Source organism: Papio anubis, chromosome 5, assembly GCF_008728515.1.
Source record: "Papio anubis isolate 15944 chromosome 5, Panubis1.0, whole genome shotgun sequence".
In the NCBI taxonomy this organism is placed as follows: domain Eukaryota; kingdom Metazoa; phylum Chordata; class Mammalia; order Primates; family Cercopithecidae; genus Papio; species Papio anubis.
Genome location: NC_044980.1, coordinates 71,935,026 through 71,949,801, shown reverse-complemented (window position 1 = coordinate 71,949,801; position 14,776 = coordinate 71,935,026). Strand labels below are relative to the sequence as shown.

Below are 14,776 nucleotides of genomic sequence, written 5' to 3'. Positions count from 1 at the left end.
TTTGTCTTTCGTTTTCTGAAGCTCCGGGCGAAGGGGTTTATGGGAATGCCGGGTGCTGGGCGCCGCGGCCGGCAGGCTGAGCGGTCCTGAGGTGGGAGGCTGCGGAGGGCGCGGGCTGGGAGCAAAGACAAGGGGAGAGGTAAAATGAAGGGGTGCCCGCCGTAGATGCGACCCTGGTCCCCGGGAACCCAGCGGTTATGGGTTAGGAGTGTCCCACCAAAGATTATTCTTTTCTGGTTCTCAACACCCCTGCAGTGAAACCTGATGCTAGGTTGTTTTTTCTTAGGCTGCTGACACTCCTTTAAGATGTAACCTTGTATTGAACTCTTCTGAGCATCTTCATTATCTCTTTAAAAGCTTCCCTTTAGGAACGACTCCGCAGTTAACGAAGGAAATATAAATGTGGAGGGTGCATAGATGTTAGATGATTAAGAATAGCAAGAACATTTGCGTAGCACTTTGTTGTTTTTAAAGTGAATTATTGAAACAGCGCATGAGGTAGTTGTCTTTACCCCCTTTTACAGACGAGGCAGGAAGCCTGTATAGGTTCGTTGGCATGTTAAGAATCGCATAGCTAGAAAGTGGTCAAGGCCATGTCTGTTGTGCTTTTCCCGCATCCACTGATCCTCTCGGGCTTGGGAAATTGGCTTTTTTCCCCCTCAATCTGAATACGGTTGTCACATTTCTAAGACCCTGAAGTTATGACCATATTAAATACAGTAAATGGGTACAGTTGGATGCCACCTGCATACCTCCACAGAGTACATATGCTGTTTACTCAACAAAAATACTTTGAGCTTACTGTGCTACTGACAGGGGATATATATTTGAACGTTGCCCTCCCTAGTATGTGTTCGCATAACCTTTCAGATCAACCCTAGCCTCACGTGGTCCTAAGATCAAGAGAAGGGAGGGCTTACTTGTGATAAAGATACACACAGTGGTCTGAAGGCTTTTATAAAGAGGAAAGATTGGGTGTTGCTAAGGGTGAGAAATAGCTCTAGCCAAGGTTAGAAATGAAAATAAAGAATGCTTCCCTTCACCATCCACCTTAGCACTTTTGGCGGTTCTGACTTTGGCTGCTACGTGTAATCAGGAATCCCCTACATTGTGCAAATCTCACCCTGGACACTTTGTGGGAGTAAAGGGATGTGCCAGTAAAGAAGAAGGGAAAGGTGAGGTTTGCCCCAAAGGGTTCTGCATTTGCTCTGAAGTAAGAGAACTGAACTCAAATTGCAAAAGAATGGAAGGGCCATTCATTTCTCCAACTTCCTCCCTTCCAACAGACTCGGACAGGAAAGCAGATACCAACTTCAAAAACCCATTCCTGGGCTGGGAGCAGTGGCTCACGCCTGTAATCCCAGCACCTTGGGAGGCTGAGGCAGGTGGATCACCTGAAGTCAGGAGTTCGAGACCAGCCTGACCAACATGGCAAAACCCTGTCTCTACTAAAAATACAAAAAGTTAGCCGGCTGTGGTGGCTTGCGCCTGTAGTCCCAGCTACTCGGGAGACTGAGGCAGGATAATCGCTTGAACTCGGGAGGCAGAGCTTGCAGTGAGCCAAGATTGCACCACTGCACTCCAGTCTGGGCGACAGAGCAAGACTCCATCTCAAAACAAAAACAAAACAAAACCCATTCCTGTAATCAGTTGCTTTTGTCCCCTAACATCCTCCCCTACCAGTCACCAACATTCAGTCTTGGAGAAGAAACTTTAGTATTTAGAGTACCCCATGGTTATGAAGTAAAGGAAGAGTAGAGAAACTGGGCACTCTGAGAGGTTTAGAGACCTCTAAACCTCTAGCTGTATCTGAAGCAGCCTTGCTTCCCCAAACATTTTTTTTCTCCACTTTTCTCACCCACTTTATTCTGTTAGAGTTCATGGGACCCAAGTAGATATTACCCAGGGTGAGCAAGTGTCCACTTATAATGAAGTAGATATTTCTGGGAGGGCTCAGGAGTCTCCCTCAGATACTGTATGTTGGTATTGTTCTGAGCACTTACAAGTGTTAACTCGTTTGATTCTCACAATAACTCTTATCATCTCTGTTCTATAACAAGGAAACTGATGCTGTAAGAGGTTAAGAAACTTGCCCAAGGTTGCAGGGCCTGTAAAGGTTGGACCAGGATTTGACCCAGGCTGCCTGGTCCTAGAGTTGATGCTTATAACCACTACGCCATATTGCCTACTCAAAATTATTAAAAATGTCATTGCAAGGGCTGCTGCATACATATGAAATAATCCCTGTATTACTTTTGGACATTTGGGTCATTCCTAAACAGTTCAATGTAAAGAATCAACCCATAATATTTCTGAGTTAGAAATTGCCTATATTCCATGTAAAATAAAAATAGATTTTGTTTCTGTGTCATTTCTTATGCATAATTTTAGACAATAAAATGAAGGAATTTTTTGACTATTTCAAAATGAGGTACTTGAAGGGAGTTGCTAAGAGTCGTATCTATGAACTTGGCAATCATGCTTTAAGTTAATATTTACAGACCCCTTTCCCATAATTACTTAACTTTAGAAAAGAAAAGCACAAGTTGATAAACAAGCCTAGACTGACTGGACTTTATACTCTCATGAAATCCTGAGTTTTAGTTTTTTTTGGTTTAAGAAATTATGTATTGAGAAAAGACTGGTTAGGAACTGAGATGTAGGTTTCAGTCTTGGCCGTGTCAGACTCTGACCTCGGTGGCCATCATTTCCACATCTGTGAAACAGAGGAGTTGAGCTGAACTCTAGACTTTGTCTAGCTCTAAATTAATTTGACTCTAGGCTCTTGTGTCCATTAGGGCAAGTTTCTAACTTGGCAAATGCACATTATCATACCTATCATACTAACCCCATCTACTGGTAGAAAGATTAATCTTGCCCAACACAACGTATCTTAAAAATTGCGTGTACTACTTGTTATGCTGCTAGGAACTTATTTAATCAGGAACCTGAATTCAACCTTTTATATTGAGACATTTAATTTTTCAGAGCCCTCACAAATGAACTATTTTAAACGTGCATGCTATGGTGAAAAATGTGTAGGGACTGGGTACAGGTTGGAGGCAATGGAGGAGACTTAATTAGCAGATGGGGTAAGTAGTTACTGGCCAATTCAAGAACTAGAAATTCAGGTCTCTCTACACTCAGGCTAGGGGCCTTCCCACTGCCCTATGACTCATTCATTCATTATTTGTGAAATCTTTAAAAAAATCTGTATTTTATTTTTAAAATAGAAAATACGTTCACATGGCTTAAAAACTCAAAAGCTGCAAAAGGGCTTATAGTGAAAATCTACACACACACACACACACACACACACACACACACAGTCCTTAGACATCCAGTTCCCATCTTTGTAGACAAACAATGCTCTGAAATATATATTTATATATATCATTTCTCTCTTTTTTCTATGTGAATGGTAACATACTCTTCACACTGATCTGCAGCTCCTATTTTGTTTGTTTGTTTGTTTGTTTTTACTTATTTGAAATCATTCCATTTCGTTGACTAAAGATTGTCCTCACAGCTTTTAGGGCTGCATAATATTTTGTTAAATGGATACATTGTAGTTTATTTAACCAGTTGCATACTGATGAACATGCAAGTTGTTTCCAGCCTTTTGATATATCAAAGAATGGTGACGTGAATACTTTGTACATATGCCATTTTATACATATTGGAACATATATGAAGGATAAGTTCCTAGAAATGGAATTTTCTGGGTTTATGGGTAGATGCATTTGTAATTTTGATAAATATTGTAAAATTGCATCTTAAGAGATTGTACCAATTTACATTCCCACTGGCAATATTAAGTTATAGTTCACATCCTATATAATTTACCATTTTAAAGTGTCCAGTTCAATGGTTTTTTGTATATTCACAAGGTTGTGCAACCAATGTTTTCATCACCTCAGAAAGAAACCACTCAACCATTAGCAGTCACTCTTCATTTCCCCATTCCACCAGCCCTTGGAAACCACCAATCTTCTTATTATCTATGTAGCTTTACCTATTTTGGACATTTCATATAAATGGAATACAAGAGATGGCCTTTCATCTATGTTGTAGCATGTATTGTTCCCTTTTATAGCTCAATAATATTCCATTGTATGGACGTGCCACATTTTGTTAATACATTCATCCATTGATGGACATTAGGTTATTTGCACTTTTTGGCTATTATGAATAATGCTGCTATGAACATCCATGTACAAGTTTTTGTGTGAGCATATTTTTTCAGTTCTTTTGGGTTAATACCTAGGAGTGAAACACAGTATTGTTGCAGGACTTCTTAGTTCAGCTAACGACGAGGTCCTTGTCTGTCCCATGGCCATGAAAATTCGGGCTCGCAGATGGTTTGAAGGGTGAGTAAGCAGAGTTTTACTGGGTGAGAAGGAAAAAAGGGGGGAAACAGGGACCCACTGCAAGGAGTCCCTGCTACAGTGCTTCCCTCATCGCCCATTTGAATCCCAGGTGCCATAGGCAGAGGAGAGGCCAGGCGCGAACCTCTGTGGCTCCACCCCTGTGCATAGTCCAGTTGGAGTTTGGCCAGGGACCCCCTCCCACCTGGCTGTCTTAGTATCATGTGGCAACTCTATGTTTAACTCCTTGAGGAACTGGAAATTGTTTTCCACAGCAGCTATACCATGTTATATTTCCACTAGCAATGTATGTGGGTTTTAGTGTCCCCACATCCTTGCCAACACTTGTCATTATCTTTTTTGATTATAGCCTTCAAGTCATCCTAGTGAGTAGGAAGTGGTATTTAATTGTAGTTTTTATTTTCATTTCCCTAGTGACTAATGATGTTGAACATCTTTTCATGTCTTATCGATCATTTGTATGTCTTCTTTGGAGAAATGTCTACTCAGATCCTTTGCCTATTTTAAAATTGGGTTATTTATCTTCTCATTCTCGAGTTGTAGGAGTTCTTTATGTATTCTGGATACTATTAAATAAACCCTTATCAGATAGACTCTTTGCAAATATTTTTTCCCATTCTGTGGATTGCTTTTTACTTTCCTGATAGTGTCCTTTGATGTAAACAAAAGTTACAAATTTTCATGTACTACTTACCTATTTTTCTTTGGTTGCTTATATTGTTGGTACCATGTCTAAGAAACCATTTTCTAATCCAAGATTATGAAGATTTACCTCTATGTTTTTTTCTAAGTATTTTATAATTTCAGTTTTCACATTTAGGTCTTTGATCCATTTTGAGTTCATTTTTATGTACGATTTGAGGTATGTAGGTGTCCAGATATTTCAGTGCCATTTGTTTAAAAGACTGTTCTTTCCTCATTGCACCCTTTGCACCCTTGTCAAGACTCAACTGACCATAGATGTATGACTTATAATTGTATTCCATTGATCTATATGCCTATCCTTATGCCAGTGCCTCACTGTCTTGATTACTGTTGCTTTGTACTGCAAAGGTTTTAGAATTAGAAAATGTGAGTCTTCCAATTTTGTTATTCTTTTTCAAGACAATTTGGCTATTCTCAACCCCTTGCATTTCCACATAACTTTTAGGATCAACTTGTCCATTTCTATAAAAAAAAAAAAAAGGGAAGTGGAATTTTGATAGGGATTTCAGTGATCTGTGGAACCATTTGGAGAGTATTATTACCTCAACAATATAACCTCCAATTTAAGAATATGAGATGTCTTTCTGTTTATTTAGAGTTGTTTTTTTTTTTTTTGAGACAGAGTCTTGCTCGGCTCTGTTGCCCAGGCTGGAGCACAGTGTTGGCTCACCGTAACCTCTGCCTTGTGGGGTTCAAGCAGTTCTCCTGCCTCAGCCTCCTGAGTAGCTGGGACTATAGGCACGCACCACCACGCCCACCTAATTTTTGTATTTTTAATAGAGATGGGGTTTCACCATGTTGGCCAGGCTGGTCTTGAACTCCTGACCTCAAATGATCCACCTGCCTTGGCTTCCCTAAGTGTTGGGATTGTAGACGTAAGCCACCACACCCAGCCTATTTAGGTCTTCTTTAATTTCTTTCAACAATGTTTTATAATTTTTAATGTATACGCATTGTACTTTGGTTAAATTTATTCCTGTTTTACTATTTTCAGTGGTATTGTAAGTGGACTTCCTTTCTTAATTTTATTTTCAGTAATTCATTGCTGTTGCATAGAAATGCAACTGATATATTTACATCAATCATTTTGCAACCTGAATGAACTTATTAGTTCTAATTGTGTGTGTGTGTGTAATCTTTAGAGTTTTTTAGTGCAAGATCATGTCATCTGCAAATAGAAGTTTTACTTCTTCCTTTCTAATCTAGATACCTTTTATTTCATTTTCTTGCCTAATTACCCTGGATAGGACCTCCAGTGCAATATTGAGTAGAAGTGGCATGAGTGGACATACTTGTCTTATTTCCAATCTTAGAGGGGAAGCTTTCAGTAGATCACCATTAAGTGTGATATATTCATTCATTCTTTCATTCAACAAATATTTACTGAGCAGCGAGTTACGCCACTGTACTTTGGGAATCTCTTGGTGCTTATAATCTGAAGGGGTTGAGGTAAGGAGAAGGAGTAACCAAGAGGGATGTGAAATAAATACAAACAGACCAGGTGTGGCGGCTCATGCCTGTAATCCCAGAACTTTGGGACGTCGAGACAGGCGGATCACCTGAGGTCAGGAGTTTGATACCAGCCTTGCCAACATGGTGAAACCCCGTCTCTACTAAAAATACAAAAATTAGCCGGGTGTAGTGGTACACACATGTAATCCCAGCTACTCAGGAGGCTGAGGCAGGAGAATCGCTTGAACCTGGGAGGTGGAGGTTGCAGTGAACCGAGATTGCGCCACTGCACTCCAGCCTGGGCAACAGAGCAAGACTCCATCTCGGCAGTGGGGGGTGGGGGAAGAAAGAAATACAAACAATTAAGTAAGGTGAATTTAAATGGCATGACAATACATGTGGAGAAGAAAATAAAGTAGGTCAAGTGATCTTGACTCAGGAAGGTGTCTTAAAAGAGGTAGTACGAGCAGAAGCATGAATGAAGGGAGTCAGCCATGCACACATCCTAGCAAAGTTTAACGTGGAGGAAGGAGCAACAGAAGCAAAGCCCTTGAGGCTGGAATGAGCTTGTTGTAAGAATGAGATGGTAGCTGAGTGAATGAGGGTGCCAGAGGCAGGCCAAGAGCTAGAGGAGGGAGGCTGGGTCTCCCTGGGTTTAATGCTGCTCACCCATTATAAAGTGTTAAAACTTGAACTTTTTTTTGTGTCAGTTTTTATGGTAAGGTTACATTGAGGCTGTTATAAACTAAAGAACATTTCTAATCTAACAGTGTTCTAAATGGGTATATTTTAAGGAAAGATAGTCAAGTGCCATGTGGCATTCTTTGGATACATGTAATTCCAATTAGAATTAATTATACGTATTCTCTCTTTTTCTTTAAAAGAAATAAGCTTGGCTGGGCGCCGTGGCTTATGCCTGTAATCCCAGCAATTTGGGAGGCCGAGGTGGGCAGATCACTGGAGTCCAGGAGTTCGAGACCAGCCTGGGTGAAACTCCATCTCTCTAAAAAGTTAAAAAAATTAACCAAGTGTGGTGGCAAGCGCCTGTAGTCCCAGCTACTCAGGAGGCTGAGGTTGGGACCAGGGGGTGGGGGAGGTGGATGGCGGGAAATTGCTTGAGCCCGGGAAGGCAGAGGTTGCAGTGAGCCAGGATAGTGCCACTGCACTCCAGTCCAGGTGACACAGTGAGACTCTGTCTCAAAAAAAAAAAAAAAAGTAACCTGTTTTTAAAATCGTCTCTAGGAAATACATTCAAAGGTTTCACATATAAAAGATGTAAAAAATATAAATATATAGATGAGGATGTTTTCATCCTTTCTCCCTGCCCTCTTTCCCATAGGTAGCTCCTGTTTATTGGTTTCTTGATATCCCTTGGAGGTATGTTATGCACATGAGAAAATAGATTTTATATTTATTTTGCCCTTATTTAAAACCTCAAGATTAAAAATATTAATTTTAAAATTCTCCAGCTTTTCTAATAGAATTTGTGTACTACTTTTAGTTCAAATAGAAAACTTAATATTACTAATTTTCCATACTCTTACACATTGACTTTATGCCATACAAAATACTCATTATGCCTCCGTTATTCCTAGTACACATTTTAATTGTGATTAGTGGTTCTGAGGTCTGATTTCTCCATTAGATTGCCTTGTTTGTCTCTGGGCTAAAGTAGCACTCAGCGTTGGACAATTAAATGATCGAATGTGAGAAGCACTTTTACACAGTTCCTGAAAGAGCTCACCATCTTAATTAAACTGCTTCAAATTGCCATGTCATTTCTAGTCCCCTTACTTCTTTTTTAAGAAATTGGAAAGATTAAAGGGTAAGAAAGTGATAAGGCTTAAAGGAAAACACTCTTCTGGGAAAAAAGTTAAGAAAAGTAACTCTGGTCCTCAGCTGGGAATGTCCTTACCTTGAGTTCCGAGGGGGCCACTCCACCAGAACTCCATAAACCTTGGCACAGAATAGAAGCAATGAAAGATGACTCCAAGGGTTTTGTTTTGTTTTTTTTTTTTTTCATTCTTAAGGGATCCAAACCACATTTTTCTTAATCACACTGATAAACGGACAAGACATTTTCACGGCTTTTCACTCACTCCTGAGGTGGAACCTTGGACAGGAAATATAGGAAGGAGGCTGTGCTGGAGCATCATGGGTAATTTTTGACTTTTGCTTCAGGTTTGCTTCAAGGTGAGCAGGAAAGATGCATGCTGCAGGCAGAAGAGGGCATGGTGGTGCAGGCACTCTGCCTGAGCGTGCCCTCCCTATCCTGCTTCTTGTCTTCCTCACCCTCACTGTCCTGCCTGCTCCTCACCTACTGGCCTCTCAGTGGACTCCTGCCAGTGGTTACTTCTCCCTGGACTTTGAGGTTCAGAAGTAGGGCACAGGAGAGTGCAGAGCTGCAAGAAATGTGTACAGGGTGCAGGGAAAGATGCATGTCTCAAGGTGGGTGCCTGTAGGATCCCCTGGCAAAGGCACAGGAGGAGGGAGCTGTCACAGGAACATGTAACCCTGAGACCGTGGGTGCCTCCTAAGAGAAAACAGTGTCTTTATTCCTGTGCTCCTTTAGGGAGAGAAACAAAGGATGCGTTAGCTCCGTAGGGACAAGCAAGATGGCCTCACTAAAGCACAGCAGAGCCCTGGGGTGACTTCGATGGGTTTGCTAAAGCCGGACGTCCTTCCGAAGCCTAGCCAAATCCAAGAGGCATTTTCCCAGGAGGAAGGGGAGTGCGGAGGCCTTATTCTGCAAACATTGCAGCCATTTTAAAGAAACAATTCCAGATTTTATATCTTTTACCTGCCAGGAAATTGCAAATGAGGAAATAAGGAAATAAGTTTGGAGCTGAGTGGAATATGGCCAACTGAGTTAGAGGATTTTCTGGTTGCTTGATTTACGAGGTTTGTCATTTCAGGAATCACTTTGAGCATAAGCTGTTGCTCTCTGGTCATTATCTTTTGTTTGTGTTTCCTTAATCATGTCACCTTTTGAGAGATTCCTTTCCCTCAGCTTTCTTCATATTTTCCTTCCTTTTCCATTTGGGCTTTCTTTGGAATTATAATTTAAATAGAGGGAGGCGCTGAAACCCTTTCTGACTTATTTATTCTTTTTTATAAACAACATCCCTTTGTGAGTTTAGTCAGAGATTTGCACTCTTTACTAATCAACACCAAAATAAATAGACTCTTAAAACTGTCAGTGACATGGGCCAGTTCTGCAGCCCGAGTCCTGAAGGGCCAGGCCAGATGGCAACGCCAGGCCCCTAGCACACATAATGCGTGTCTGTAGCTCTTGGCTTCAGCAGCATGGGCAGCTGACTGCTTTTTAAATGGCTTCTGTGGGGAGGGAGCAGATTTTTCACTATCCATTTGTTCTTTGGGCATCTCCAGGAATAAACCCTAAGGTGGCACAAGTGCTACTTGACCATGGTTAAAACTTGCCGTGTACTGGCCGAGGCACAGGCTAGAAATTCTGAACTCCTGCTTTGCCACCAGCATGTTCTGTGATTGCATTCTGATCATGAAGCTTGCCACTAGGCTCTCTGGTGTATGAAGTGGAGGGGTAGAGTGGCCCATTTTTCTGAATTTTTAAGTACTGCAGCAGGAGGTATTGCACACATATGTGGGCACTTGAGGATATGAGTTCATTTTGCTCAGACCAGACTGACTGGACAGAACCTCCCTTCTCTTCAATGGGATATTATGTCAACACTGTTGAGGTGCGAAGAGAAAGAACATTATTGCCTTCTGTGCAGCAGTGGTTTGCTTCGCTCTTGGGACAGTTTGAGTGTAGCTGAAATATTGTGCTCTGAACTCCCATATAGATAACTAATCGATTGACTGTCTGGACCTCTGAAAGGGGAATTGGGAGAGATTCTGATATGGGAGCTGCCATCTTCCTCTCCCCCAGCAAGAGATTGTTTTTTGTCCTTTAAGCTCATGAGACTATACTGCAGGGATCTCCTAGGTGTGCGGAAGACAGAATAACACACTGGACCAAATAAATTGTTACGTGCAACCAATATGTAAACAAAGATCTCTCAGTTATGTCACAGAAAGAGCCTAGAACAAGCCAGGTCCTCCACAGGATTTGCAGACCTTTAGCCTTTGTGGAGAGGATTTTTGATGGCCAAGTAAAATCTTAGGAGAAGTTGTTTTTTGAGAGAAGATTTGGTTTAATGAAGAGGAGACAGCCACACATGATAGGTAGGGAGGTAACCCCTTGGACTTTTGTATATTGCATGTAGAACCTTCTCCATTCAAACACACTTCTTTGGACATTGCAGATGGGTGTTAGAATGAAATTGTTTTATATTCTGTTGTGTTTATCAGGGCACCCTTTTTTCTTTTTTCTTTTGATTCCTATTGGTGCCCGGTTGCCTTCCTGCCCCATGCAGCATGGCGTGGCTCTGTAGTTGTGTGCTAAAGTGCTGGGTGGGAACCAGCTCGGCATTAGCCTGTTTACTGCTTCTCTACACATTACAGCTTCCTTCCTTGAGACAGTGTTTGAACAGACCGAAAACATGTTTTTGGATGTCATCCAGGGTTTGGCTTCTGCTTCCCAATAATGCCATAAAAATGCTCTGTCAAATAAATTCTCAGGAACCGAAAAGAACACATTCCCTGCTCCATATGATTGTAGATAATGGAGGCAGGCTTCAGCTGACCACCTGGCTTGTTGCCCATGGCTTAGGGAAACCAAATCGCACAACATCTCTTGGCAGTGCTTTCTAGCGATCAGAGTTAATTCTCTGCATGTGATGGATGAGCTTTCCATTTAAGGAAATTTTCACAGAGCATTTATCTCCACTGGGGCTTTTGGATTCCATAAAATATTATCTTTGCTTGTCCTGCCTGGTTGCCAATTAGCATACTATATGCAATGAAGTTTTTGAGTCCTAGGGTCAATTTTCTCTTCAGTAAGCTTCCAGAGTTAACCGTGGAAGGAATAGTTCTTTGATTTGGGGTGTGTGTGTGTGTGTGTGTGTGTGTGTGTGCACGCGTGCACATGTGCTAAGAGGAATGCTTCCCTTTCCCAGGCTGGATATTACAACATCCTTACCCTTCAGGGTCCCAGCTGGAAAGAGATGGCACATTCAAATTAGGGAGTGTTTATTTACAAAGGGACTATTTTAAAAGGTGTGAATGTGTGGGGCAAAATGCTAGGGACGGTGTAGTAATCCAGTGGAGCTCTTACTACCCCTAGACCAGAAGAGAAGAAAGGAAGGGCCAGTTACCAGAACCTAGAAGGAGAGAGGCAGATAGAGAAAGAAGTCTGCTTCCAGAGTGACCTTCGGTAGAGAGATTCATGTAGCCAGGCTAAGCAGCCTGTCAACCGAGGCCATGCACTCTCCTTTTTCCCTCTCACTCCTGCCAGGGCTCCCCATTGGCTGAGCCCAATCAGAAACCAGAAGACAAGTGTCCTTTGACTTGATCCTCACAGGTCAGCCTCCTAGGACAGAGAGCAGGACTGAGAAGGCAGCGTGGATTTGAAGGGCAAACGGAAGGTATCTGGCACATATCCCAATGTAGGTAGGTGTCTAATTACTTCTAGGAGAGGCATAACAATCTCAGTAGAAAACTTAAACTCACTTTTATTTTTAAACAGTTTTATTGAGATATGATTGACATACAATAAACTGTACACACTTCAAGTATACATTTTGATAAGCTTTGATAGGTATATACCTGTGAAACCATCACCACATCAAGATAGTGAACTTACCCATCATTCTCAAGATAAACCCACTTTAACTTAACACTTAAGATATTCCATGTTGTTCTTTTAGGAGGATGTGGAAAGAGATCATGCAGTAAAGCAATAGCAGGTGCAATTCCTAACTTACTGAAGTTAGTGGGTTACTGAATGAAGTTACTGCCCAGGGTTACAAAGCTCATAAGTGATAAAGCCAGAATGGGATTTAATTCTCTCAGCCTTATGCTACTCTGCTTTAAATTATAAGGCAAATAAAATACAAACACTTATAAAAAATTATTTATTAGCAACACATTTCTTGCTCTCCACCTTACAGCTGATGAAGGGACCAGCCATGGCCTGGGTTGAGAACTGGCACTCTTACCTCCCTTGTCCCCAGAGCCTGTTTATTCTATAAATCAAGAGGTCCCAGTACTGGGGAAGGCTGGTGTCTGGTGCAGAGTTGAATTTGAGACCCCAGTCCCACTTCCTACAAAGAAGAGCACCTCCCTGGCTAAGCCAGAAAAGGAGGCAGGAGGTGTCAAGTTTTAGGGAAGGGTGGGACTGGGTAGACAAGGAGTGATACCCTGTCATGCCGCAGCAGGGGCTGCAGTGGCACCCACCAGCACAAGAGCTGTGACAGGGCCACTCTGGGTTCTGGGCTGGCCTTTTGAACTTGTCTAGTAAGCTCAGGTCTCAGGGCCTTTGAAGTTTTTATTCCTTAGGTCTGGATTGCTCTTACCCTGGATTTCTCCAAGTCTCACCACCTCACTTTATTCTGGTCACTGCTCAAATATCTCCTCTTCAGAAAAGGTTTCTTTCTTTCTTTCTTTTTTTGAGGTAGGATCTTGCTCTGTTGCCCAGGTTGGAGTGCAGTGCAGTGGAGTGATCACAGCTCACTGCAGCCTTGACCTCGCAGGCTCAAGTAATCCTCCCACCTCAGTCTCCTCAGTGGCTGGGACTACAGGCACAGGCCACCATGCCCTGCTAATTATTTTTATTTTTATTTTTAGTAGAGATGAGATCATGGCATGTTGCCCAGGCTCTCCTGGAATTCCTGGAGTCAAGCTATCCTCCTGCCTTAGCCTCCCAAAGTGTTGGGATTACAGGGATAAGCCACCCCGCCTGGTCCAGAGAGGCTTTCTTTTCCACTCTATCGCAAGTGCCACCTCTGTCACTGTCTCCCTCTCCTTCTTTCCTTTTCCTCATGGCAGTGATCACTATTGGACATTAGAGTATCAGTTCTCAAACTTTTTGGTCTTAGGATCTTTGCACTTGCTTAAAAATTATTGAGGACCCCAGGGAGCATAGATTTAAGTGGGTTGTTACCATTCAAAATTTGCCATAAGTTAAAACAAATTATAAATTTTTTTATTCAATGAAAAATAGTAATAAACCCACTATATTAACATAAATAACTTATGAAAAAAGCTCTATTTTTCAAAACCAAATAGTTAAGTGAGAAGAATGGCATTGTTTTATATTTTTTAACATCTTTTCTATTAATAGAAGTTTGCTATGTGGTTGTATCTGCTTCTGCATTTAACCTGTTATGATATATTATTTTTGGTAAAAATTGAAGAAGAAAAATCTGGCCCCACACAAATGTGTAGTTGGAAAAGGGAGGGCTATTTTAATATCCTTTTCATATAATTGTGGGTATTCAATTCAATATTACACCAAAAGTTAAGAAGTGGTCATTGCTTAAAGTTTAGTTGCTGGATGGACCTTATGCCCCGGGCATACTTGTGTGAGCCACTCCCAAGCAGCAGTCAGATGGCCGCTTTTTAAAAGGAAAAGTTGAACACAGTCTTTTGAGATTTTGATTTACATAAAGTAGAACAAAAAATGGAAATAATCATTTTATTATACTGTTAAATAACTCAGCCAGGCATGGTGGCTCACGCCTGTAATCCCAACACATTGGGAAGCCAAGGCGGGCAGATCACCTGAGGCCAGGAGTTCGAGACCAGCCTGGCCAACATGGTGAAACCCCATCTCTACTAAAAATACAATAAATTAGTTGGGCGTGGTAGTAGGCGCCTGTAATCCCAGCTACTCAGGAGGCTGAGGCAGGAGAATCACTTGAACCTGGGAGGCGGAGGTTGCAGTGAGCTGAGATCACGCCATTGCACTCTAGCCTGGGCAACAAGAGCGAAACTCCATCTCAAAACAAAAACAAAAACAAAAACAAAAGCACTTGTAAAAAAATCACCAGGTTTTCAAAGATTACAGAAGTGTCTTCTAATGAAACACCAACTTCTTCTGTGCCCAAAATTGGAACTTTTTTCTTGATAGATTCACACCACATATTATTGCTACTTTTTCTGAGGCAAGAAGTAACAAGTTAATGGTTTCTAACATAGTGCCTTGATAGATGTTGAAAATATCTGTTTGTTGGAATGGTTTTATTTGTCTTTCAAATCCTGTTTATGTCCACTACTTTATTTGAATAAGAGAATTCTGCCTTTCAGAAACATCCTCAAGCCAGTACAGGAATACAGTTAAACATCCAAGTCAACAGATATGATCAGTA

The 14,776-nt window shown here is 41.6% G+C and overlaps 1 protein-coding gene across 5 annotated transcripts in view; it reads left to right on the top strand.

Annotated features, from left to right (window-relative positions):
• ARSB (arylsulfatase B) overlaps window positions 1-14,776 on the top strand; it is a 194,062-nt gene that overhangs the window by 1,859 nt on the left and 177,427 nt on the right. The window lies entirely within an intron of this gene.